Raw genomic sequence first — 27,587 nt, 5'->3', positions numbered from 1 at the left:
CGCACTGCTAGTTACATCCTCAAAAAACTCTAATAAATTTGTCAAACATGATTTCCCTTTCATAAAACCATGTTGACTCTGCCTAATCATATAATGATTTTCTAAGTGCCCTATTACCACTTCCTTAATAAAGGGCCTTAATATCGTTGACAGAATTTTGCCTGCTACTAATCTTGCCATTTCCTTATTATTGTTGGCATTGGATAGAATGCCCAATCTCCTGCACAATGTTGCATTTACCCAGCATTCCCCAGGAGCATCGAGTTGCTCCCCTCAGACAAAGAGGTTTTCATTATCCAGCAAAAGAATTTTGAAGACTTGAAGAAGCAGTTCACACAATTCCTGTCTAACTGCTGTCATCGTTAATTCTGCTGTGACACTGCCAGAAACAACTCTTCCATTAACCTTTCTCATCACCCAGTCAATAAATCACATTTGACAGATTTCCTTCAGTACGACAGCCTTAAAGGGATTTTCAAAGATCGGGTGATGCATTCGACCAAAATGATCCGGAACCCAAAACGTAATGGGAAAATAACACAGCCATCCAAAACAAACTTGAAGATACTCACTTTTAAGTCTTCCGTTCCACCCTGGTACGACCCCCATTTTTGCTCCCTCAAGTCCAAGGGGCACAGACTTAAGTCTATCTGGTGCACAACTGGTTCAGCCATTCATCACCAGATGCATTAAGCACTGTTCGCCTCACTCTCCTCTGCCAAAACCACCCACAACTCCAGCATCAACCCAGAGAGCAAAGCTAACCCCCAGCTTCTTTTGGGTCCCTCAACAACTACCTCCTGAAACCATTCTCCCCTACCCCTCCACCCTCACCTCTGCCACCAAGTGTGAGGAGCTGATTATCACCAAGCACAAGCCCATCTGTTCAGCTGCCTCGATTGCTTCCTCCCAATCTTCTTGCCCGCCAGAATCTCCCGCGAGAATAAAATGTTTGCAGAAGACAGAGGGCATTGAAGGTGGAGGGCCAACAGCTACACAGTTGGGAGCTTGAAAGTGCTGTCGGAAGTGACTTGGGAAAGAGTTTTTTCCAGGGACAGTTGCAGACGGAAGTGGGTGGTGAGATTTTGGAAGTGTTGGACATGGCCTTGTTGGGGATCAAGACAGGTGGAGGTAGACGGGCCACCAGAGATGACAAGGTCGAAGAGGATGGGGGTCAATATGGTAGGAGTTTTTAATATGGAGGGATCTAGCACTTAATAATCTCAGAGTCAGGAGAAAGAAAAAGGGGAGTAAGAAAGAGAGAGAGAGAAAAAGCAAAAAGAGAAAAAAATCCAAATGCATGCAAGAGAAAAAAAAATGAAAGACACACAAGGAGAGAGAGAGAAAAGGACAAAGTTCTCAATTGGGGAAAGGCCAATTTTACTAAGCTGAGAAGTGATTTAGCAAAAGTGGACTGGAAACAGCTACTTGAAGGTAAATCAGTGTCAGAGCAGTGGGAGGCATTCAAGGGGGAGATTCAAGGGTGCAGAGTAAACACGTTCCCACAAAGAAAAAGGGTGGGACTGCCAAATCTAGAGCCCCCTGCATGACAAGGAGCGTACAGGGTAAGATGAGGAAGAAAAGGGAAGCTTATGTCAGACACTGAGAGCTCAATACTGCAGAAAGCCTAGAGGAGTATAGAAAGTGCAGGGGTGAAATTAAAAAGGAAATTAGGAAAGCAAAGAGAGGGCAGGAAAAAATACTGGCAAGTAAAATTAAGGAAAACTCAAAGATGTTTTATAAATACATAAAGAGCAAGAGAATAACTAAGGAAAGAGTAGGGCCTATTAGAGACCAAAAAGGTAACCTATGTGTAGAGGCGGAAGATGTGGGTATGGTTCTTAATGAATACTTTGCGTCTGTCTTCACAAAAGAGAGGGGGACGATGCAGAGATTGTAGTTAAGGAGGAGGAGTGTGAAATATTGGATGGGATAAACTTAGTGAGAGAGGAAGTATTAAGGGGATTAGCATCTTTGAAAGTGGATAAATCACCAGGGCCGGATGAAATGTATCCCAGGCTGTTAAAAGAAGCAAGGGAGCAAATAGCGGAGGCTCTGACCATCATTTTCCAAACCTCCCTGGATACAGTCGTGATGCCGGAGGTTTGGAGGACTGCTAACATTGTACTGTTGTTTAAAAAGGGAGCGAGGGATAGACCGAGTAATTATTGTCCAGTCAGTCTAACCTCGGTGGTGGGCAAATTATTGGAATCAATTCTGAGGTGCAGGATAAATCGTCACTTGGAAAGGCACAGAATAATCAAGGACAGTCAGCACGGATTTGATAAGGGAAGGTCCTGTCCGACTAACTTGATTGAATTTTTTGAGGAGGGAACAAGGAGGGTCGATGAGGGTAGTGCATTTAATGTAGTCGACATGGATTTTAGCAAGGCTTTTGACAAAGTCCCACATGGCAGACTGGTCAAAAAAGTAAAAGTCCATGGAATCTAAGGGAAAGTGGCAAGTTGGATCCAAAATTGGCTCAGTGGCAGGAAGCAAAGGGTAATGGTCAACGGGTATTTTTGTGACTTGAAGGCTGTTTCCAGTGGGGTTCCGCAGGGCTCAGTACTCGGTCCCTTACTTTTTGTGATATATATTAATGATTTGGACTTCAATGTAGGGGGCACGATTAAGAAGTTTGCAGATGATACAAAAATTGGCCATGTGGTTGATAGTGAGGAGGAAAGCTGTAGACTGCAGGATGATATCAATGGACTGGTCAGGTGGGCAGAAAAGTGGCAAATGGAATTCAATCTGGAAAAGTGTGAGGTAATGCATTTGGGGAGGGCAAACAAGGCAAAGGAATACACAATAAATGGGAGGGTACTGAAAGGTGTAGAAGAACAAAGGGACCTTGGAGTGCATGTCCACAGATCCCTGAAGGTAGCAGTAGAGGCAGATAAGGTGGGTAAAAAGGCATATGGAATGCTTTCCTTTATTAGCCGAGGCATGGAATATAAGAGCAGGGAGGTTATGCTAGGACTGTAGAACGGAGCAGAGAAACTACGCCATGTTCTCCGCAGCCTTCAACATGTCATCAATGACGACGAACACCTCGCTATGGCCATCCCCACACCTCCACTACTCACCTTTAAACATGATGTGGAGATGCCGGTGATGGACTGGGGTTGACAATTGTAAACAATTTTACAACACCAAGTTATAGTCCAGCAATTTTATTTTAAATTCACAAGCTTTCGGAGGCTACCTCCTTCCTCAGGTGAACGATACCTTTAAACAGCCACCCAACCTCAAACAGACCATCGTTCGCAGCAAATTACCTAGCTTTCAAGAGAACAGCGTCCACGACACCACACAACCCTGCCACGGTAACCTCTGCAAGACATGCCAGATCATCGACACAGATACCACCATCACACGAGAGGACACCACCCACCAGGTGCATGATTCATACTCCTGTGACTCGGCCAACGTTGTCTACCTCATACGTTGCAGGAAAGGATGCCCCAGAGCATGGTACATTGGCGAGACCATGCAGACGCTGCGACAACGGATGAACGGACACCGCGCAACAATCGCCAGACAGGAGGTTTCCCTCCCAGTCGGTGAACACTTCAGCAGTCAAGGACATTCATCCACCGACCTTCGGGTAAGCGTACTCCAAGGCGGCCTTCGAGACACACGACAACGCAAAATCGTCGAGCAGAAATTGATAGCCAAGTTCCGCACCCATGAGGACGGCCTCAACCGGGATCTTGGGTTCATGTCACGCGACACGTTACCCCACCAGCGAACAAATGTTATCTGTTTTTAATATAACGGGTCAGTTGCTGTCTTTTCTATGTTTCTACCTCTCTATCTCTGTTTTTTTTTTGTTTGTTGTTTTTTTTTTGGTGATTTGTATATTCTGAGACCTTGCAGGTAACACCTGTCTGTCTGCACACTAATTGCCTTGGCAACGGGCAGTTGAAAAAACTGTCTGTAATCACCAAGCATTGTTCTGTGAATTATAAATGCGACTTCATTTCGAGGATTTCATTTCGTTCATCTGAGGAAGGAAGAAGCCTCCGAAAGCTTGTGAATTTAAAATAAAATTGCTGGACTATAACTTGGTGTTGTAAAATTGTTTAGGACTGTATAAAACACTGGTTAGGCCACAGCTTGAGTACTGCGTACAGTTCTGGACACCACATTACTGGAAAGATGTGATTGCACTCGAGAGGGTACAAAGGAGATTTACGAGGATGTTGCCAGGACTGGAGAATTTTAGCTTTGAGGAAAGATTGGATAGGCTGCGGTTGTTTTCATTCGAACAGAGGAGCCTGAAGGGCGATTTAATTGATGTGTACAAAATCATGAGGGGCCTAGATAGAGTGGATAGGGAGGACCTATTCCCCTCAGTACAGAGGTCAATAACCAGGGGGCACAGATTTAAAGTAATTGGTAGAAAGATTAGAGGGGAGCTGAGGAAAATTTTTTTCACCCAGAGGGTGTTGGGGGTCTGGAACTCACTGCCTGAAAGGGTGGGAGAGGCAGAAACCCTCATTACATTTAAAAAGTACCTGGATGTGCACCTGAAGTGCTGTAACCCACAGGGTTACGGACCAAGTGCTGGAAAGTGGGATTAGGCTGGGTGGCTCATTTTCATAGAGTCATAGAGTCATAGAGTTATACAGCACGGATAGAGGCCCTTCGGCCCATCGTGTCCGCGCCGGCCATCAGCCCTGTCAACTCTAATCCCATATTCCAGCATTTGGTCCGTAGCCTTGTATGCTATGGCATTTCAAGTGCTCATCCAAATGCTTCTTGAATGTTGTGAGGGTTCCTGCCTCCACAACCCTTTCAGGCAGTGAGTTTCAGACTCCAACCACCCTCTGGGTGAAAAAGTTCTTTCTCAAATCCCCTCTAAACCTCCCGCCTTTTACCTTGAATCTATGTCCCCTTGTTATAGAACCCTCAACGAAGGGAAAAAGCTCCTTAGTATCCATCCTATCTGTGCCCCTCATAATTTTGTACACCTCAATCATGTCCCCCCTCAGCCTCCTCTGCTCCAAGGAAAACAAACCCAATCTTCCCAGTCTCTCTTCATAGCTGAAGCGCTCCAGCCCTGGTAACATCCTGGTGAATCTCCTCTGCACCCTCTCCAAAGCGATCACATCCTTCCTGTAGTGTGGCGACCAGAACTGCACACAGTACTCCAGCTGTGGCCTAACCAGTGTTTTATACAGCTCCATCATAACCTCCTTGCTCTTATATTCTATGCCTCGGCTAATAAAGGCAAGTATCCCATATGCCTTCTTTACCACCTTATCTACCTGTTCCGCCGCCTTCAGGGATCTGTGAACTTGCACACCAAGATCCCTCTGACCCTCTGTCTTGCCTAGGGTCCTCCCATTCATTGTGTATTCCCTTGCCTTGTTAGTCCCTCCAAAGTGCATCACCTCGCACTTTTCCGGGTTAAATTCCATTTGCCACTGTTCCGCCCATCTGACCAACCCATCTATATCGTCCTGCAGACTGAGGCTATCCTCCTCGCTATTTACCACCCTACCAATTTTTGTATCATCAGCGAACTTACTGATCATACCTTTTACATTCATATCCAAGTCATTAATGTAGACCACAAACAGCAAGGGACCCAGCACCGATCCCTGTGGTACCCCACTGGCCACAGGCTTCCAGTCACAAAAACAACCTTCGACCATCACCCTCTGCCTTCTGCCAATAAGCCAGTTTTGTATCCAAAGTGCCAAGGCACCCTGGATTCCATGGGCTCGTGCCTTCTTGACCAGTCTCCTGTGGGGGACTTTATCGAAGGCCTTACTGAAATCCATGTATACCACATCCACTGCGTTACCCTCATCCACACGCCTAGTCACCCCCTCAAAAAATTTTCAGCCAGCGCGGACACGATGGGCTGTATTTATTGCAGGATGGGCAATAAATGCTGGCCCCGCCAGAGACGCCCACATCCCATGAACGAATAAAAAAAAAATGGCCTCCTTCTGTGCCGTTAATTTTCTATGATTTCTATGATCCTATTAGCGAGACAGAGATAGAAAGAAACAGAGGAAAGGTGCAGAAAGATTTAGCCGTACACATAGAGGGAGAAAGAGAAGAAGAGAGTGGCAGAGAAGAGAAGAAAGAAGCCAAGAATGAAAACAATAGACAGTTGGGATGAAAAGAAAGTTGAGGGGAAAGCAGAAGGAGACAGAGGCTGGAGTGAAGTAGGTGATGTCCCCTTGACACCAGAAATGACTAGCGTTTAAAATTAAAAGCAAACTCTGCACTGTGGGACGTCTACTTTCACAATACAAAACGGGTATCCAAGCAAGCACTTCACCGTCGTGTGGCTATGTGGTTACCAGGTCGGGCGAGTGGGGGAGGGGGCAGTGATCTCCCACAGCAACTCCAACTCTCTCTCAAAGAGAGATGCTGAGATAGGAATTTCTTTTTAAAGATTAAAATGGTGGGACAATGAGCTGGCAGAAAAAGGACAGACTCCCGCTCCTGTCCAGCCACCCTTGCTGGAAAGTCCACCTGTGTGAAGACAGGATCGGGCCTCACTTCCCCCGACCTTCTCGATGAAAGAAAGAAGAACCTGCATTTATATAGCACCTTTCACGACCTCATGATGGCCCAAAGCGCTTTACAGCCATCAAAGTACTTTTGAAGTGTTGTGATGTAGCAGCCGATTTGCGCACAGCAAGATCCCACAAACAGTAATGAGATAAGGACCAGATCATCTGTTTTAGTGATGTTGGTTGAGGGATAAATATTGGCCTGGACACCGGGGAGAACGCCCCTGCTCTTCTTCGAAATAGTGCCATGGGATCTCTTACCTCCACCTGAGGGGGCAGACGGGGCCTTGGTTTCAAGTCTAGGGCCTGTTTTATTGGCTGATTCAACCTCGAGCTTTAAATGCTGTCACTGGTGATGAGCTTCGAAACAGCACTATATATGGTGCAAACAAAAGATGTCAAAAACCTCATGTCACAAGTATTCTCCGCGGCTAAACAAAGCACCTAATAAATTAAGTGGCATAAATGGTTGGGATGCAGCAACAGAAATCTGTTTCGATCAAACACAATCCATCCGATAAAGGGAGGGGACAAAAGTTCACAAGATCAAAGATCAAAGCTCAAAGCAAAAACAGGGTTGTTCTCAATTCACCGTAACTCTGATTTATTATTTAATTCTTTATCAAACGGACATTCAATTTGTGTGAGAGAGACAGATACCCCAGAGCTTGGCACCAGTTATATAACCAACCCTCCACTCAGCACTGCTCTCAAGGTCACATGTGTTTTTTGCTGAGTTCGGCACAAAGACAGTATTCCTTATATGGAGAGTGGGCCTGGAGTCCGTTTCGTGCAGTGCTCTGCAATCCATCAGCCAAGCAATTCACATCCTCGCATCGACAACAGAGTTTTGGGCCAGTGCAAAATCAAGCTCGAGTTAAGGAACGTGTCTGTGCAACGGCAAGAAATAAAGCTGCCTCAAACTCTGAATATTGCCCGTTAAAAATACAAATTAAAAAGACTGAAATTATTAATAGGTTGTCAATAGATTTTTTTTTTAAAAAGATGGACAGTGCTGGACAATATATAAACGTCACGTTAGACTCGAAGAGGACATTGGACGCACAACAGGTGAGTTCGACAGCTTGAAAGGGAGAGCACTCAGTGGAATGGATTATGTGAATGGGAGAACGGGTGGGAGTAGGGTTGCCAACTCTGCTTGGACGCATGCCTGGAGGCTTCATCACATGACCGCCTACCATTGGTCGGCCAACATGTCCATACTCGTGACCCACCGCCTTCCCACGGCCAACTGGAAAGCGAATAGACTCTTCGTTACCCGATTGGATCATTTTTGACTGTCCGTCAAACAGCCTTCTTTCCCATCTCGTATTAATGTTCAAAGAAAATTTTTTTAAAACACAATTTTATAATGTCCACATGATTTTTCTCCCTGGTTTGCTCTCAGCAGTGTCCTGGAGATTAGACTACAATTCCTGGAGACTCCAGGGCAATCCTGGAGGGTTGGCAACCCTGGTGTGGAGTGGCACTGCTGAAGTTAACGCTTGGACCAGGGGGCTACAAAGTGGCCCAGGAAGAGTGCTCCTGAAGCTTGCCTCAAGTTTGATTGGGTCAGGAGGCCAAAGACAGAAAGGGCACAGTGAGGACGAGAGAGGGAGTTGATGTGGTGATCTACAGTGAGTCAGGAAAACGTTCAGGGGTAGAAAGGAGATGTCTGGCAAAACGACTGCCCAATCTGCCTTTGGTCTCCCCAATCCTCAGGAGTTCGGACCATGGGCAGCCATGACAAATTCACAGGTTGGAGGATGTACTTGTAAATCACCGCCTCGCAGAGGAGAAATATTTGAGCCAAGGTGATGATGTGAGAAGTGAATGGACAGGAGTTTTTTTTTTGTTCGCCCTTGAGAAGGTGGTGGTGAGCCGCCTTCTTGAACCGCTGCAGTCCGTGTGGTGAAGGTTCTCCCACAGTGCTGTTAGGAAGGGAGTTCCAGGATTTTGACCCAGCGACGATGAAGGAACGGCGATATATTTCCAAGTCGGGATGGTGTGCGACTTGGAGGGGAACGTGCAGGTGGTGTTGTTCCCATGTGCCTGCTGCTCTTGTCCTTCTAGGTGGTAGAGGTCGTGGGTTTGGGAGGTGCTGTCGAAGAAGCCTTGGCGAGTTGCTGCAGTGCATCCTGTGGATGGTACACACTGCAGCCACAGTGCGCCGGTGGTGAAGGGAGGGAATGTTTAGGGTGGTGGATGGGGTGCCAATCAAGCGGGCTGCTTTGTCCTGGATGGTGTCGAGCTTCTTGAGTGTTGTTGGAGCTGCACTCATCCAGGCAAGTGGAGAGTATTCCATCACACTCCTGACTTGTGCCTTGTAGATGGTGGAAAGGCTTTGGGGAGTCAGGAGGTGAGTCACTCGCTGCAGAATACCCAGCCTCTGACCTGCTCTTGTAGCCACAGTATTTATATGGCTGGTCCAATTAAGTTTCTGGTCAATGGTGACCCCCAGGATGTTGATGGTGGGGGATTCAGTGATGGTAATGCTGTTGAATGCCAAGGGGAGGTGGTTAGACTCTCTCTTGTTGGAGATGGTCATTGCCTGGCACGAATGTTACTTGCCACTTATCAGCCCAAGCCTGGATGTTGTCCAGGTCTTGCTGCATGCGGGCACGGACTGCTTCATCATCTGAGGGGTTGCGAATGGAACTGGAAGCAATCATCAGCGAACACCCCCGTTTCTGACCTTATGACGAAGGGAAGGTCATTGATGAAGCAGCTGAAGATTGTTGTGCCTACTAGGACACTGCCCTGAGGAACTCCTGCAACAATGTCCTGGGGCTGAGATGACTGGCCTCCAACAACCACTACCTTTGTGCTAGGTATGACTCCAGCCACTGGAGAGTTTTCCCCCTAATTCCCATCGACTTCCCATTGACCACCTGCTCCAGTCACACGGGACAGTACTTGAAGAGCAGCCCCAGGGTAGGATTGATAGAAGAGTAAATGGGGGCGTCGAAGAGGCAAAAGCCTCTCCAGAATGTGGAGAGGTGAAGATGTCCTTGTTTCTGAGATCCTCGGTGTTAGATGCTTGAGCTATGAGAAGCAATTTATTAAGCTCTGCAGCCTCACAGAGACATCTCAGAAGGAGCATTATAAACACAATGAGATAATGTAACCCCCTAACAATACTTTCAAATACCCCAGGACGGCAGGTCAAGAGATTCAGATGAAGAATTCTGAAGAGCAAGATTAGGACAGAGGTAAGGATGCCTGTGATCCTAAATAGATAGATATAGAGATAGATAGATATATTATTATTAAGGATCCTTAATAGATATATATTAATAGAGGCAGAGTACAAAAGCAAGGAAGTTATGCTAAACCTTTATAAAACACTGGTGAGGCCTCAGCTGGAGTATTGTGTGCAATTCAGGGCACTATACTTTGGGAAGGATGTCAAGGCCTTAGATGTTAATTGTATCCATGTGATTTATATCAATTAGTGTTAATTATATTCAGGTGGTGCACATCAATTGGGAGCTCTTGTGTATCCATTTATATGATAGACTATCGAGGGGGTGCACAGTGAGTAATGTTGAGCTCTGTGAATAAAGGCTTGGAAGCAACTGAAGACCAGGCTCTATCCATCAGCACCTGGATAACCAGTTTATTACATTGGAGAGGGTGCAGAAGAGATTTACTAGAATGGTGCCAGGGATGAGGGACTTCAATTACGTGGAGAGACTGGAGAAGCTGGGGTTGTTCTCCTTAGAACAGAGAAGGTTAAGAGGAGATTTGATAGAGGTGTTCAAAATCATGTACGGTTTAGATAGAGTAAATAAGGAGAAACTGTTTCCAGTGGCAGAAGGGTCGGTAACCAGAGGACACATTTGATTGGCAAAAGAACCAGAGGGGAGATGAGGAGAATTTTTTTTTAATGCAGTGAGTAGTTATGATCTGGAATGCACTGCCTGAAAGGGTGGTCGAAGCAGATTCAATAGTAATTTTCAAAAGAAAATTAAATATGAAGGAAAAAATTGCAGGGCTATCGGGAAAGAGCAGAGCAGTGGGACTAATTAGCGAGCTCTATCAAAGAGCCGGCACAGACACGATGGGCCGAACGGCCTCCTTTAGTGCCGTATCATTCTATGATTCTATCATTTCTTTATCAGGAGGATTGGTGTCTGCTGGAACAGGTCGCCATGAAGCATGAAGGATGGTTGCCCCAATACAGCAACATCTTTTAATGGGGAGATAGTTGGGTTGGTATGAGGCCAAACCAATCTCCTAAACAAGGATCAGACAGTTGATGACGGAAGAGCAGAGGCCGGTGTGATGGAATGTGAGGACACCAGGGATCCTGTCGTTGAGAGATCGAGGAAGGGGTGAGAGTAGATGTACAGGAAATGGAGTGGATGTGGTAATGGCCTCTCAACCACCAAAGGAAAAGGGAGGCAAAGCACAAATCAGAACATGGGAGCCCGTAGGTTTGTAATAGATATCTGTGGGGAGCCCATTCCCACAGGTGGAAAAACAGTGGCTCAGGAAGGGGAGGGAAAAGTCAGATGGAGCAGGTAAAGGGTCAGATGGAGTATAAACGGAGAGCAGAGTCAGCAAACTCCGACAGCCTGGACTGACAGCAGGAAGCAGCATCAAAACAATCGGGGAAGGTGCAAAAAATGATTTAGACGGATGATACCAGAACTGAGAGGGTACAACTATCAGGAAAGACTGAACAGGCTGGGGCTCTTTTCTCTAGAAAAAAAAGAGAAGGCTGAGGGATGACCTAACAGAGGTCTTTAAGATGATGAAAGGTATTTGATAGGGTAGACGTAACAAAGGTGTTTCCACTTGTGGGGGAGACCAAAACTAGAGGCCATAAATATACGATAGTCACCAATAAATCCAATAGGGAATTCAGGAGAAACTTCTTCACCCAGAGTGTGGGAAGAATGTGGAACTCGCTACCACAAGGTGCAGTTGAGGCGAATTGCATCGATGCATTGAAGCACGAGGGAGAAAGGAACAGAAGATTTTGCTGATCGGGGTGGATGAAGTAGGTTGGGAGGAGGTTCGTATGGACGAGTTGGGCCAAATAGAACGTACAGCACAGTAACAGGCTATGTAATTCTATGAAGTAGGATTACAACAAAGAGCATATCATACAACCTAAAACAAAAGGCAAACACAGGTGAGACCCAAGTGGGTTTCCTCTTGCAACACCTTTGATCTGGTGGCCATTTTCTTTCCCCTCAGCTGCCAACCATAAGCTCAAAATAAGGTTCTAACAGGATAATCACATTAAAAAGTTCCAGATTTCAGAATGATCTAATTAGATTTACCTTTCATCCCCCAGTTTTCTGCCTCAAAAATATCTAGGGCTCCAAAAACTTTTTAAACATGATAGAAACATTAAAAAATTACATTTCTCAAAAATCTCAACTACACAATTCTCTTTTTCTGAGGCCTCGGTCTGTCGCAGTAGCCTGGGGCTAGAGTTTTCTCTGCCTCGGATTGTCCATTTGCTGTACCCGCAGGTTGCCCCATGGTGACAGCACACATCCTGTTCCACCAGTTCCTCTTCCCCAGATGCTTCCAGAACCCAGTTTCACATGAGTCATGTCCACCCACTCTTTAGCTTCACGCCCTCCGTGGTTTCTCTCAGCCTCAATATCACACATGTGTTTCTGGAATGGGTTCTCACTAACATCTGGGTGCTCAGTGACCTTGCATTTCTTTCCTTCATTAATTCCAATTTCTCCACACGTCCCTCCGCCCCCAACTCAGTCCCTTTTCTCCAACATCCAAACAAACCTCCCGCTGCTCCTGATCCCTTCTTGCTTTTCCTCCCTTTTCCATGGAATCTCAATAACTCCCACCCCAAGCCATTAAATCCCAGCCTGGCTTCTCCGCTTTGATCCCCTCCAGCGATTTCCTCCTGCACGATCTCTGCTGAGGTCTGACTGGCAAGACTTCAGAATAATCTCTGGTCTTTCCATTCCACTGTTGTGGCTACGAATCCCAAACATATTATTCGCTTTTTGAATCGTCTGACGTCGATCATGACAAGTCTATTACTTTCAAATCCTCTCCTTGTTGGAGAACGAGCACATTCAATGTGCAATACTTGACATTATTAAATATAATTAGGCCCATGGCTGCCCAACGGTATAATAGACTTCAATCCTTCCGGACAGGCTGGTGGAATGGGCGGACACATGGCAGATGAAATTTAACGCAGAGAAGCGTGAAGTGATACATTTTGGCAGGAAGAATAAGAGGAGGCAATATAAACTAAATAGTACAATTCTAAAGTGGGTGCAGGAACAAAGACCTGGGGGTATTTGTGAACAAATCTTTGAAGGTGGCAGGACAGGTTGAGAAAGCGTTAAAAAAAAGCATACGGGATCCTGGGCTTTATATATAGAGGCATAGAGTACAAAAGCAGGGAAGTTATGTTGAACCTTTATAAAACACTGGTTGGGCCTCAGCTGGAGAATTGTGTCCAATTCTGAGCACCACACTTTAGGAAGGATGTCAAGGCCTCGGAGAGGGTGCAGAAGAGATTTACTAGAACGGTGCCAGGGATGAGGGACTTCAGTTATGTGGATAGACTGGAGAAGCTGGGGTTGTCTTCCTTCGAGCAGAGAAGGTTAAGAGGAGATTTGATAGAGGTGTTCAAAATCATGAAGGGTTTAGATAAAGTAAATAAAGAGAAACTGTTCCCATTGGCGGAAGGGTCGAGAACCATTGGACACAGATTTAAGGTGATTGGCAAAAGAACCAGAGGCGACATGAGGAAAAACTTTGTTAAGCAGCGAGTTGTTATGATCTGGAATGCGCTGCCTGAAAGGATGGTGGAAGCAGATTCAATCGTGGCTTTCAAAAAGGAATTGGATAAAAACTTGAAGGGAAAAACATTTGCAGGGCTACGGGGAAAGAGGGGGGGGAATGGGACTAACCAGATTTCTCTTACAAAAAGCCGGCACAGGCCTGATGGGCTGAAAGGCCTCCTTCTGTGCTGTAACCATTCTATGATTCTATGACTTGTCGCTGGTTCCCACTCCTGCACCGTTACCTCTGGAGTCCCCCAAGGATCTATCCTTGGCCCCCTGCTATGTCTAATCTACATGCTGCCCCTCTTCGACATCATCCGAAGACACGATGAGCAAAAATTTCCTCCAACTAAATATTAGGAAGACTGAAGCCATTGTCTTTGGTCGCTTTCGCAAATTCCGTTCCCTAGCCACCGACTCCATCCATCTCCCTGGCCACTGTCTGAGGCCAAACCAGACCGTTCCCAACCTTGGCGTCCTATTTGACCCTGTGATGAGCTTCCAACCACATATCCGCTCCATCACCAAGACCGCCTACTTCCACCTCCGTAACATCGCCCGTCTCCGCTCCTGTCTCATCTCATCTGCTGCTGAAACCCTCATCCATGCCTTTGTTACCTCTAGAATCGACTATTCCAATGCTCTCCTGGCGGCCTCCCATCTTCCATCCTCCATGAACTTGAGCTCATTCAAAACTCTGCTGCCCATACCCTAACTTGCACCAAGCCCCATTCACCCATCACCTCTGTGCTCGCTGACCTACATTAGCTCCCAGTCCCGGGACGCCTCAATTTTAAAATTCTCATCCTTATTTTCAAATCCTTCCATGGCCTCACCCCTCCCTATCTCTGTAACCTCCTCCAGCCCTACAACCCTCCGAGATCTCTGCGCTCCTCCAATTATTGCCTCTCGTGCATCCTCAATTTTAATCGCTCCACCATTGGCGGCCGTGCCTTCAGCTGCCCTAAACTCTGGAATTCCCTCTCTAAACCTCTCCGCCTCCCTCTCCTCCTTTAAGACGCTCCTTAAAACCTACCTCTTTGACCAAGCTTTTGGTCACCTGTCCTAATATCTCCTTCCATGGCTCGGTCAAATTTTGTTTGATAACGCTCCTGTTAAGCGCCTTGGGACATTTTACTATGTTAAAGGCGCTATATAAATGCAAGTTGTTGGTGTTCCCTCTCTACTGCACTATGTATTGCAACACCATTTGCAAATTTGGCCATTTTGCATTCTGTATCAATATCAGTTTCAGCCGTGGCTCAGTGGGCAGCACTCTCATCCCTGGGTCAGAAGGTTGTGAGTTCCAGTCCCACTCCAGGGAACTGAGCCCATAATCCAGGCTGATACTCCACTGCAGTACTCAGGGAGTGCTGCACTCTTGGAGGTGCCGTCTTTCGGATGTGACGTTAAACTGAAATGTTAAACGTCTGTCCTCCCAAGGGACTATTCGAAGAAGAGCAAGGGAGTTCTCCCCGGTGTCCTGGCCGATATTCATCCCTCAACCAACATCACTAAATCAGATGGTCTGGTCATTATCACGTTGCTGTTTGTGGGATCTTGCTGTGCGCAAATTGGCTGCCGCGTTTCCTACTTTATAACAGTGACTACACTTCATAAGTACTTCATTGGCTGTAAAGCGTTTTGGGACATCCTGAGACGCTATATAAATGCAAGTTTTTTTCATTATTTATGCAATGAAACAACAGCACTGACCTCTGTTGGATTCCACTCTACGATAATCTCACCCCAAACACCGGACAGTCCACCTTTCACTGTTCCCTTCCCTTTCCTGTTTTCTTTTGAAACCAACTTCTTATCCAGTTCTTCGCTCCATTCTAGATGCCCATGACTTTCAGTTCAACTTGCTAAACTTGGTCAAAAGCTTTGTGGAAATCCAAATAAACAATTTCATGGGGATCCCGACAATCTTTACCTGTCGAAGAGGCTTCTCAGTTTGTCTGTTTATTGAGTGACTGCTTTACAGCTCTCCCTCCAGCTCACTGCTCAGAACAGTTTCACCTGACACTGATATGAGCTAGCGTATCTGCAGTTACTTCAATCAGAGTCTCGACTCTCAGCTGACTCCAGGTATCACATTTCCTCGCGGACCTGTCCTGTTCCCCTCGACTCCGTCACGATGATCGTCACTGACTCACAATCTCTCCTCATTCAAGACCCTAATGTACACGCCAGTTTTGATTGGCTGATCATCAGTAAGTTTAGCTTATCAAGCACCTCAGCTACATTGACCTGAAAGTCATGTTGGGTATTTGATGTGTTGCAATAACTGGATCAGTCTGGTATTAACCCTTTCCACTACTGCCACCAGAAAATATCTCAATAGCATTTTGATTATTTTCTACTCTTCGATTTCACTGCCGTGTTTACCTTTTGGGAATTCCTGCTCACTCCCTAATTCCTCTTTTGCTGTAATGAAACTGGAAGAATGTTTTGGTATTGCGATTATGGTCTGTCTCTACAGCATTTTACCCTCCTTTAAACTATCCCTGTAAATCCCACCCCGTTCTTCCATCTATGCTTTCTCTAATATTTCTTTACTTGAATTCTAATTGCTTCTTTATTTACCCATTTTGGAACGGTTTAGTCAGCTTGTATTTATTATGTTGTACTGGATCGATACTGTCCGTATCGAAATGCTACAATTAATGGGGGAGAATGTCAACGTGGTGTTTCATGGTCGCAAAACGGGCCCGACGCAGACGAATTTAGAGTGGGACGGTCCGCACCCAATCAGTATGCCCATTCAGGCCAACGTTGAATTCATCAGGGCCAGACCCCTGAAGCAAACACTGGCCTCAGGTCGATATTGAACCAAGGGCCCTGCGCCCGTTTGTGGAATTCATTAAGACCAGTCGGAGCTCGCACTCTGCACGATCCAACTCATTTTTCAGGCTCTCCAGTGGCCTAACCAGTAATCCTTAAAGGGGCCATTGGAGGCCGTGGAAAAAAAGGTTAAGTCCATTTTTTCAAACTTATCTTTACCTGGAGTGCTCGCGGTTAGTTCAAGACGGCCAATTTCATTTTGATTTCCCAATGGGACAATTATCAACGTATAAAGCTTCCTCTCCTGCGAGTTCCATCCTCTCAATCTCCCACAGGCTGAATCCATTCCCATCATCTGGGGGGTGGGGACACATTTCTGTAACCCGACAGCTTAACTTCCTGTCACTTGTTGTCCCAACTCGCATATGATGGAATGCCAGAAGCAGGGAACGAGTGGTTATGGTAGCCCACTGGTTACTGTGCTCCACTGGCAATGCAGAGAGAGTTGAGAGTTCAAATCCCACCTTGGCAAGTTGGGAAATTGGGTTCAGTTATTCTGGTGATTTGCAGGCTGGCACCAGAGAAAATAACCATGATTGTCCTAAAAACCCAACTAGTTCACTAATGTCCTTCGGGGGAGGAAACCTGCCTGGTCTGGCCTACGTGTGACTCCAGTCCACATTACATGGTCTCTCAATGGCCTACATAACAGTGACTACACTTCAAAAGTACTTCATTGGCTGTAAAGCACTTTGGGATGTTCTGAGGTCGGGAAAGGCGCTATATAAATGCAAGTCTGTATTTCTAGGGCAACTAGGGATGGTCGGTGACTATGGAAAAGGGAGTAAAGGGTCAGTTAACCTCTACCCATGGTGAAGGTCATTCAGGTCACATGGGGGGTATCAACTGCACATCTACCAAATGCTAATTAGTAATGGCATTTTAAAGACGTTTGATTAACAGAGAAACACCACTTCAGATAATCATCGGTGTCGCTAAATATAAATGTTATTCTTAACATTTTTCAATGTTGACAGCTCTGCTTTCACACGCAGAGAAATGTCTAAACAGGGCGAGTAAACGCTCCCAGAACAAACATCTCCAAATGGGAGACCTCTTCCATAAAAGGTTTTTTTTTGGGGTCTTCAAAACGCACAAGAATACAGAAATAAGATTTTAAGCACAATTCAGCAGAATCACTTCCAACTGCAACTGTGACAGGGCATTTCAACAAGGGTTTTAAAAATATCAGAGTGTTAAGGCCGCAATGCCAAATTCATTGAGTACAGCAACTCGGAAAACATCAGACGACTGTAAAGCCGGTACAGAGACGAACAGGCCTCTTTCCGCCTCTTCCAGTTACAGTCATTGATGGAACTGGTGGAAGAAATACGGAACAAATCCCATTCCCATCGCTGTGGAGTAAAACTGAACTGAATTCTCCTTTTCTCTCCTAAACCTGGGTGGTGGAACACGGAGAGGGGTCTCCAGCAAACCCTCCCCTCGCAAGTGACAGCTTTACCGTCAGTGGGATTGTGGGAGAGGTGAGGGGAGTTGTTGAATGCATGAAAAAGGGAAAATAAGGCCTCGTACTGGGGGTATTTCCTCCCCCCAACTATAGTTTTCTTCCCTCCTGTCCTGAAGGCGCGGCCTTGAAGATACAGCACCTTGGACATCCCAAGCCCATGAGTACTTTGCCCAAATGCCTTATCGCTCGTGCTAGCCTAGACACAAAGGTATTCAGAATTACCAAGTGTTTTGGTGGAGTAAATAGGGAGAAACTGTTTCCACTGGCAGGAGGGTCGGTAACCAGAGGACACAGATTTAAGATAATCAGCAAAAGAACCAAAGGGAAATGAGGAGAATTTTTTTTCTTACGCAGCGAGTTGTTATGATCTGGAATGCGCTGCCTGAAAGGGCGGTGGAAGCAGATTCAACTTTCAAAAGGGAATTGGATAAATACTCGGAAAGGAAAAATTTACAGGGCTATGGGGAAAGAGCAGGGGAGTGGGACGAACGGGATACTCTTTCAAAGAGCTGGCACAGACATGATGGGCCGAAAGGCCTCCTTCTGTGTTGTATCATTCTATGATTCCATGGGTGAGTGCTGCCAGGCTATTTGACTGTAGGAAGCCTCACAGCCAATCTGGTGCTCAGCCAAAGCCAACACGCACACATGCATGCACACGGGAATCCTGGCCAATTATTTTATCCTCTCCCTGACGAAGCAGCTGAGGCCAATGAACACCTTCACTTGGCCGAGATCAATGTTTTTTGATCCAGCACAAGGGACACTAGATTGTGTTTCAACACATCAAGAAACACTGCATTATGTATTGGCACCAACTCTTCCCACAAATATACGAGGGACCCACGAGTGAAGCAATTTGAAGTACACAACATGAGTCTTTCCAACAAACAGTAAGACTGTAAGCAGTCCGTAGCCATTACTTTACACAGGTTATTTATTACTTAATTACAGGTGCCAGCCATGGCTCAGTGGGGAGCACTCTTGCCTCTGAGTCAGAAGGTTGTGGGTTCAAGTCCCACTCCAGAGACTTGAGCACATAATCCAGGCTGACACTCCAGTGCAGTGCTGAGGGAGTGCTGCACTGTCGGAGGTGCCATCTTTCAGATGAGACATTAATCCAAAGCCCCGTCTGCCCTCTCAGGTGGACGTAAAAGATCCCACAGCCACTATTCAAAGAAGACCAGGGGAGTCCTGGCTAATATTTATCCCTCAACCAACACCACTGAAGACAGATGATCTGGTCATTATCTCATTGCTGTTTGTGGGATCTTGCTGTGCGTAAATTGGTTGTCGCGTTTCTTACATTACAACAGTGACTACACTTCAAAAAGCACTTTAGGACGCCATGAGGTTGTGAAAGGCGCTACATATTTGCAGGTTTTTCTTCCTTCGTTCCGATAAACAGTAAGACTGTACGCACTGCGTAGTCATTACTTTATACTGTTGAAGTTTACAGCCATTTGATTTAAAACCAGTGCCCTCCAGTATCACCAAGCATTTTCCACCCCAGTGCTCTTTCCAGTATGAATGCAGAATGCTTGATCTCTGCAAATCAGGAAAGAAACAAATCCCGAGTAACGCAGAATGGACGTTCTACGGCACATTAAATACTGATACCAGCTGGGCTCTGAACTTCCTCCCTCTTTGTTTCGGATAGACTCAGACTTAGTGCTGTCCAATCTCATCGCTACAGCTGCATTCAGCCTCAAAAACGGTCGAATGAACCAAGGTGCTTAGGCTGCCAAAATCCGATGAAAAATATTGAGCATGTAATGGATTCGCTGCTGGAAAACATCTGCCAGCCCTCGCCCTCAGTCCCCTTCATTCTCTGGTTTTAGTTCGTACTCACTCTTTACTGCTCCACAAACCAGGACAGGTAGGTAAGGTGATTAAGAAGGCAAACGGGATACTTTCCTTTATTAGCCGAGGCATAGAATCTAAGAGCAGGGAGGTTATGCTGGAGTTGTATAAATCATTGGTTAGGTCACAGCTCGAGTACTGTGTACAGTTCTGGTCACCACATTACAGGAAAGATGTAATTGCACTAGAGAGGGTGCAGAGGAGATTTACGAGGATGTTGCCAGGACTGGAGAATTTTAGCTATGAGAAAAGATTGGATAGGCTGGGGTTGTTTTCTTTGGAACAGAGGAGGCTGAGGGGAGATTTAATTGAGGTGTATAAAATTATGACAGGACTAGATAGAGTGGATAGGGAGGACCTATTTCCCTTAGCAGAGGGGTCAGTGACCAGGGGCATAGATTTAAAGTAATTGGTAGAAGGATTAGAGGGGAGTTGAGGAGAAATGTTTTCACCCAGAGGGTGGTGGGGGTCTGGAACTCACTGCCTGAAAGGGTGGTAGAGGCAGAAACCCTCAACTCATTTAAAACGTACTTGGATGTGCACCTGAAGTGCTGTAACCTACAGGGCTACGGACCAAGAGCTGAAAAGTGGGATTAGGCTGGATGGCTCTTTTTCGGCCGGCATGGACACGATGGGCCGAATAGCCTCCTTCTGTGCTGAAAATTTCTATGAATCGAAGACACAGGGCGTTTGGGGCAGACTTCAAACTCGACGATTCTTATTTTCCTGCGACTGCTTAAAACTATTTTCCGTGCAGTGCACAGAAGGCTTCAGTGGAAATACGTTTAAGGGGCATATCGGTAAACAAGCATCAAAGCTAAGAAACCCAGACACACACATTGGTACTAGACCCAGGAACAGGCCACAACAAAACAACTTGTATTTCTGTAGTGTCTTTAATGTATTAAAACATCACCAGGTGCTTTAGCAGACAAAATTTGACACCGAGCCAGATAACGAGATGTTATGACAGGTGACCAAAAGCTTAGCCAAAGAGGTAGGTTTTAAGGTGCGTCTTAAAGGAGGAGAGAGAGGTAGAGAGGCGGAGAGGTTTCGGGAGGGAATTCCAGAGCTTGGGGCCTGGAAAGCTGAAGGTACGGCCGCCAATGGTGGGGCGAAGGAAATCGGGGAGCAAGGGGCCAGAGGAATGCAGAGATCTCGAAGGGCTGTGGGGCTGAAGGAGATTTGGATGACCTCAAGTTTACGGAGGATGGAAGATGGGAGGCCGGCCAGGAGAGCACTGAAATAGTCCATAACGCACCATAACTCAAGAATCTATTACCATCTTTGGACTGCTACAGACACATATATCTGACAGCATTATAGTACTGAAGAACACCACTACACACCTTAAGGAAAAGGTCAGCTTTTACTGACTCCCATTGCCAAGTCACAGCAAAAGAACGAAGGAAAACAAGAGAAAAGCTTATTTAAAAACTGCTGCGGTTTTAACTCTGACACAGTCAGAAGCCACTATTTGAGGACGGAATCCCCAATAACAAGACCCTCCCAGGGACGTGAAATATCCAGGGGCAGTGTGCCGGGGGTACGGGATAATCAGCAGTCTCAGAGCACCTCAAAAAATGTACAGTATTCGACAGGTGAATAAAGGAATATCCAGTTACTGTATTAATTACATCTCGGTCATTCCTTTGGGGCTCACAATGTGTTGACAGCATCAATACTTGAGAATGACTCACTTTTCACACTGCTGACATTAGCACTCTCCAATCAGGAGCAACAAGCCTGGGGCCTTTTAAAGAGGCCTCTACTTTGTTCCAACATTACGCCCCAACACAGGAGGCTTAGCAACATCCACTTTCTGATTTCCCAGATCAGTTACTGGCCCTTTAAGTGAGATTGTCAATTTGGGATGGACTGCTCTGTGACCATGGACCAGTATCTACAATGAGCTAGTCTAAGGTGGTCAATCCAGCTCATGTAGGGCCCTTACAGACAGCAGTGCAAAAATGCTTCAAAAAAATGCCACCTAGAAGGACAAGGGCAGCAGGTGCATGGGAACACTATCACCTCCAAATTCCTCTCCAAGTCACACACCATCCCGACTTGGACATATATCGGCCGTTCCTTCATCGTCACTGGGTCAAAATCCTGAAAGCAGCCACCTAACCACTGTGGGAGCACATTGATGGGAATTTGTAAAGTGCCTAACAGAATCTCGGGGAACAGCAAATCATCTTTCAATTCACAACCTTCCAGACTCAATACTGATTTCAATAATTTCAGATCATAACCACTACTCCCATTTTATCGGACAGCAGATGCTGGTAATGGTTCTGCTGTTGCCATTTACAGCTCTGGACCCATCTTTTGTTTCTTCACCTGTCCCACTACCACCACACTTTCTCCTTGCACCATCATCCCTTTTGTCATTTAATCACTCCTGCCCTCCTCACTATCAGAGACCTTCCCTTTTGTTCTTTCCTCCCCTCCTTTCCCTGGCTCTGTATTTGCTTATAAACTGTTAAATCTCCAACGTCTTCCAGTTCTGACGAGAGGTCATCGACCTGAAACGTTAATTCTGTTTCTCTCTCCACAGATGCTTCCTGATCTGCTGCGTGTTTCCAGCATTTTCTGTTTTTATATTGAAATAACTACATTTTAGTGCTAATACTTTTTTTCCCCCCACAAGGTGCAAACTAGGAACATCACTAAAAACACCAGCTGGTGATGCTAGTGTTTTATTCCCTCGAACATCAACCTACATGGGTTCAGAAAACACAGTTCAGTGTCAATCAGTGCCGAGGTGCCATGTGACGCTGAACTGAGGCCCCGTCTTCCCTCTCAGGTGGACGTAAAGATCCCATGGCACTACTTCGAAGAGCTGGGGGTTCTCCCAATGTCCTGGCCAATATTTATTCCTCGGCCAACTCCACTAAAAAAAATTATCTGGTCATTTATCTCATTGCTGTGTGTGGGATCTTGCTGGGCGCAAAATGGCTGCCGCGTTTCCCACATTACAACAGTGACTACACTTCAAAAGTACTTCATTGGCTGCAAAGAGCTTTGGGATATCCTGAGGCTGTGAAAGGCGCTATATAAATGCAAATCCTTTCCTTTACTCAAAAATATATGCGAATGAGGTCAAGAAAAATTGATATGCATATGTCTCTCTCACACACACACAGACAATTTTGATGAAAGGTTGGAACAAATATAAAGCTGCAATTACGTAAAAATGTTGGTTGTTTCTGATTGAAGAAGCACTTTGTTTCTTGCACAGCTAAGTGAGGCGTCATGCAGATTAAACCACAGCTTATTCAGATTGCTTTTTCTCCCCAAGTTAATACATGCGTCAGTTAACAAGCCAATAAATTCTAAGTTAATATATTTCAGTATTTATTTTTATTACTGTTATGTCAGCAGTCCTCTGCAGAGCAGAGTTTAACTTGTGTGGTGTGCAGCACTGTGCGAGAACAGCAGGTCCTTCTACACAAGTACATTCCATCCAATTCGACTTCAATTCTTAACCGTTAAAGAAAGACTTGTATTTCTACAGAGCCTTTCACAACCTCAGGACTTCCCAAAGCGTTTTCCAACCAATGAAGTACTTTTTGAAGTGTCGTCAGTTGTAATGGAGGCAGCCCATCTGCGCACAGCAAGATCCCACAAACAGCAATGCGACAATGACCGGATCATCTGTTGTTAAGTGATGTTTGTTGAGGGATAAATATCGGCCCAGGACACCGGGGGAGAACTCCCCTGCTCTTCTTAGCAATAGAACCAGGGGATCTTTCACACGAGAGGGCGGACGGGGCCTCGGTTCAGCGTTTCATCCAAAAGACGGCACCTCTGACAGTGCAGCACTCCCTCAGTATTATACGTGCTCAAGTCTCTGGAGCGGGGCTTGTACCTACAACTTGTGGCTCAGTGACGAGAGTGCTGTCAACTGAGCCACGGCCAACACCTAGAAATAAATGGGGATCTCCTCATACGTCCCAGTGAATGGCAGCCCCAGCCCCTGGCAATAGAGGAATGATCTAAATGAGGCTGTCCCGGGAGGAGCAGCCCAATTGATCGCTACTTAAAGGTGACATCTTGTTTCGTGTCTCTGTGGTGCTCACCCAAAATGTCTTCATCGGACGTCACTTTCTGCACTTTCAACCCACTGTTGCAAATATCTCCCTCAGTTGGAACAGACTAAAAAGGAGGTGGGGAATGGATTTGTTAGCCCAGATTTTGCATCTCGCGGCCTGCCCAGTTAGTTAGGCTTGTTCGTGCACAATTAGATTTTAACATTTTTTTTTAACGACTAACTTGCTTTAAGTGCGAGCTGGTAACAGCACAGCGAGGGCAACGGGGACCTTAGTGAACGGCAGGACCTACAGTCGATTCTCCTTAACCAGCGAGATTTAAGGATTGAGAAATAAACAGGAGGAAAGACAGAGAAGGAAGTAGGGGGAATTAAAGTCAAATCAGGTACAGAAAGAGAAGTAAAGAGAAGGGAAGAACGATTTGGATTCAGAAAAAAAGAGACAAAGAAAAGTAAGAAAAAACATTTTAAAATCTAAAGCAATTCACAACCTGAAGCAATGAGACTCCACACTTAATTGTTCACTATCTGGGCAAGAGAGGTTGATTGGCAGTCATTAACATGTCATTAAAAGGGTATTTATGCTATGAATTACTAGACTTAACTTTCTGCGGCCACTTTAATGGGCAATTAATGTACAAGTGCAGCAACTTCATGAAACTCAAGGCGGTTAAGGATGAGATGCCGTTTTCACGGAGCAAACGGTGGAAATCGTCCAGCAACTTATGGCAATTCGTAATTCACGGGGTATCTCTTCCTCGTCACAAATTGTTGGCCGATTTGCACATTAATAACGGCGTTCATCGTTCACATGCTGTTATTGTTTCAGCAAATTCTGGGCCAATGTGTTTAATTTAAAAAATAAATAATATTTTAAGATAAACACTAAACCAGACAGAAGCAAATTCGTGTTGTACTACACAAAGGATACGCAAACTCGCGTTCTCTTATCCAAGGGATACGCAAACTCGCGTTCTCTTATCCAAGGGATACGCAAACTCGCGTTCTCTTATCCAAGGGATACGCAAACTCGCGTTCTCTTATCCAAGGGATACGCAAACTCGCGTTCTCTTATCCAAGGGATACGCAAACTCGCATTCTCTAAGGGATACGCAAACTCGCGGTCTCTTATCCAAGGGATACACAAAACTCGCGTTCTCTTCTACAAAGGATACGCAAACTCACGTTCTCTTCTACAAAGGATACGCAAACTCACGTTCTCTTCTACAAAGGATACGCAAACTCACGTTCTCTTCTACAAAGGATACGCAAACTCACGTTCTCTTCTACAAAGGATACGCAAACTCACGTTCTCTTCTACAAAGGATACGCAAACTCACGTTCTCTTCTACAAAGGATACGCAAACTCACGTTCTCTTCTACAAAGGATACGCAAACTCACGTTCTCTTCTACAAAGGATACGCAAACTCACGTTCTCTTCTACAAAGGATACGCAAACTCACGTTCTCTTCTACAAAGGATACGCAAACTCACGTTCTCTTCTACAAAGGATACACATACTCATGTTCAACCTACCAAAGGGGAAGGTGTTTCAGGAGAAGGCCAGTAAGATACACTGTCATGCAATGCAGCACTAACTTGGACAAATATCATTTGAGGCTTTCCAGAAATAATCAATATCAAAGTTCATTATTGTGACATGTTGTTTTCAGCTCTGACCACCACTGATGTTTGTCCAACAGACCCTACAGGTACACACAGGTGCGCGCCTACACACCTTTATTGTTGTTTATGATTGAGATCGGAGTCACAATCTGTGATCAATAATTTAAAATCACCCAATTCAGATCAATGTAGTGATCTAAATGGGGCTGTGAAATCAACTAAGAATCCCAAAAGCAACACCAATATATAAGCCCAAGATACCCCAATCAGAATAAGACCAACTCCCACAGTGGGGGTGATTAAGACAGATGCTAATTTGAAATTTAGAACTCACTGTCAGTTTGCTCACTTTCAATCCATTGCACAATGTTGAGGGAAATGAAAACATCAGCAGGACTGACCCGTCCTTCAGTAATTCCCAACGGTGAACGCGTGGCCAGTCATCGCTTTATGGGGCAACAGCAGGACGACTCAAGACTGTAAGAGTTCTCAGCTCACCCTCAGTACTGGAGTGCGTTTAACTAATGAAAACTCGGGCTTGTGCGCAAGGATGGGAACAGAGGTTAGAAATAAATCTTACCTTAACCCTGGGATGGTAATCCTGTGGCTTTTGTCGTGTGATCACAGCTGCAAGGAATAAAACAAAGTGGTGATTAATGGATGCTGTAAAGTACACCTTCTGCAACACTCAAGTAAACTTTTTTCTGCATTATTATATCCTCAACGCAACTGCAGTCTTTCCTGACATTTCACTCCATAAAATTGAGAGAACCTGACCAATTTCATCCAGCAGACAGGCCTTGGTTTTAAGGGAGCAGCGTCATGTGTTGCCGAGGTTTATTCACCAGCTATATTTAAGGGACAGCTAGATAAGTGCATGAGGTAGAAAGGAGGAGGCTTGTTTGTAGTATAAATACCAGTTGTGCTGAACGGCCTGCTCCTGTGCTGTAAATTTGATGCAATATTTTAATAAGGACTCGAAAACAATGTTGACCTGAGAGAACAGGCCATCCTTTGCCCCAGTGATTGGAAGATTTCCATCGCTCCTCCTCTGCATCTATTTCTGATTTTGCCTCAACAGCTCTCTTCAATCCTCATTGCTCTCACTCATGCGCTCACTATGAGCTCTATGGGGAAGTGTCTGCATCAGCATCACTTCTCAACGGGCCCTGGCACAGCCCCCACTCCCCAAACGAAGCCCCGAGTTACTCAATGGAGAAAAGGAGAAACCATCAGTGGAGGTCAGACTGCAGTGACCTGACTTGCGATTGATTTATTGATACAGATGTTGGGAGGGTTTGCTGCCAAAATGTCAAAAGCAGTGAGCTGTTGGTTGGAAGTATCTGACACATCCCCAATAGAGTTTGGGCAGATTACTGGATCTCAGCCACACAACTCCACCTCTAGCTCGCTGGAATATTCATAGCTTGTCCGTTTGTATCAAATGAGGAAGAGGCTTGGTCATCCCATAAATCTTTTATTAAATGACTTTCCTCTTTCGACAGTTTCACAGCAGTTCCCGGACGGTCACGATATCCCCAACAATCCAGATGTCTACCTGTTCGACAGCCTCGTCCTGCAGACTGGGGGAATCCAGAGGATTAACCCTCACCCTACTTGCAGTAATCTGTTCACTGGATTAGGCATCGTTATGTGCTGCAATGAATACTCAGATATTACACAAAGTCAGACTAAATTAAATGAATTGAAATAATCCTGTATTGTCAGAAGTACCATATTTTGTGTGGCACATGAAACCGAGGCCCCATCTGCCTGTTCAGATAGAAAGCAAGATGGATAGAAAGATAGATAAATAAATAAGGAACTTGCATTTCTATAGCGCCTTTCACGATCTCAGGACATCCCAAAGTGTTTTACAGCCAATTAAGTATTTTAGAAGTGTAGTCACTGTCGTAATGTAGGAAACGCAGCAGCAATTTGTGTAACAGGAGTTCTCCGCGGTGTCCAAGGCAACATTCCCCCCTCAATTTACACACCGAGAATAGATCAAACGCTAATTCATCTCAGTTAGTGTACGCAAATTGTCTACCATAACTGCCGACACAAAAATGCCTCAAAAATAATTCATCGGTCGTGCTCATGCTCAGGACATATTGAGGTGCTTTTTAAAAATCAGGTTCTTCCTCTACAAATAAAAGGCGCAAAGTCTGTAATTAGTGAGTTACCCTTTTCAATAACTTCGGAAGAAATGCAATAGTCTTTTACTATTTTTCAAAATGAAGTGTTCACGCCTGGCACAGTCCATACACAGTCCATACACAGTCCATACACAAGTTCTACGCTCCCGCATCACCTTCAATATTTTTGTTTCAAATTAAATTGAGACCTAATGTCCACAATGCAAGCCTCATGCTCCAAGTTCTCCAATTAACCAAAT

At 45.5% G+C, this 27,587-nt stretch overlaps 1 protein-coding gene across 3 annotated transcripts in view; it reads right to left on the bottom strand.

Moving 5' to 3' along the window:
• tln2b (talin 2b) overlaps window positions 1–27,587 on the bottom strand; it is a 320,826-nt gene that overhangs the window by 185,645 nt on the left and 107,594 nt on the right. For all 3 annotated transcript variants that reach the window (XM_067973305.1, XM_067973306.1, XM_067973307.1), the window contains exon 2: window positions 25,770–25,816. The gene's annotated coding sequence lies outside the window, so the exon portion shown is untranslated. The remainder of the gene's footprint in view (window positions 1–25,769; window positions 25,817–27,587) is intronic.

This window comes from Heptranchias perlo, chromosome 38 (assembly GCF_035084215.1).
Source record: "Heptranchias perlo isolate sHepPer1 chromosome 38, sHepPer1.hap1, whole genome shotgun sequence".
Classification (NCBI taxonomy): Eukaryota; Metazoa; Chordata; class Chondrichthyes; order Hexanchiformes; family Hexanchidae; genus Heptranchias; species Heptranchias perlo.
Note: the sequence above shows the minus strand (reverse complement) of the source record. Positions and strands in the feature narration are given on the sequence as shown.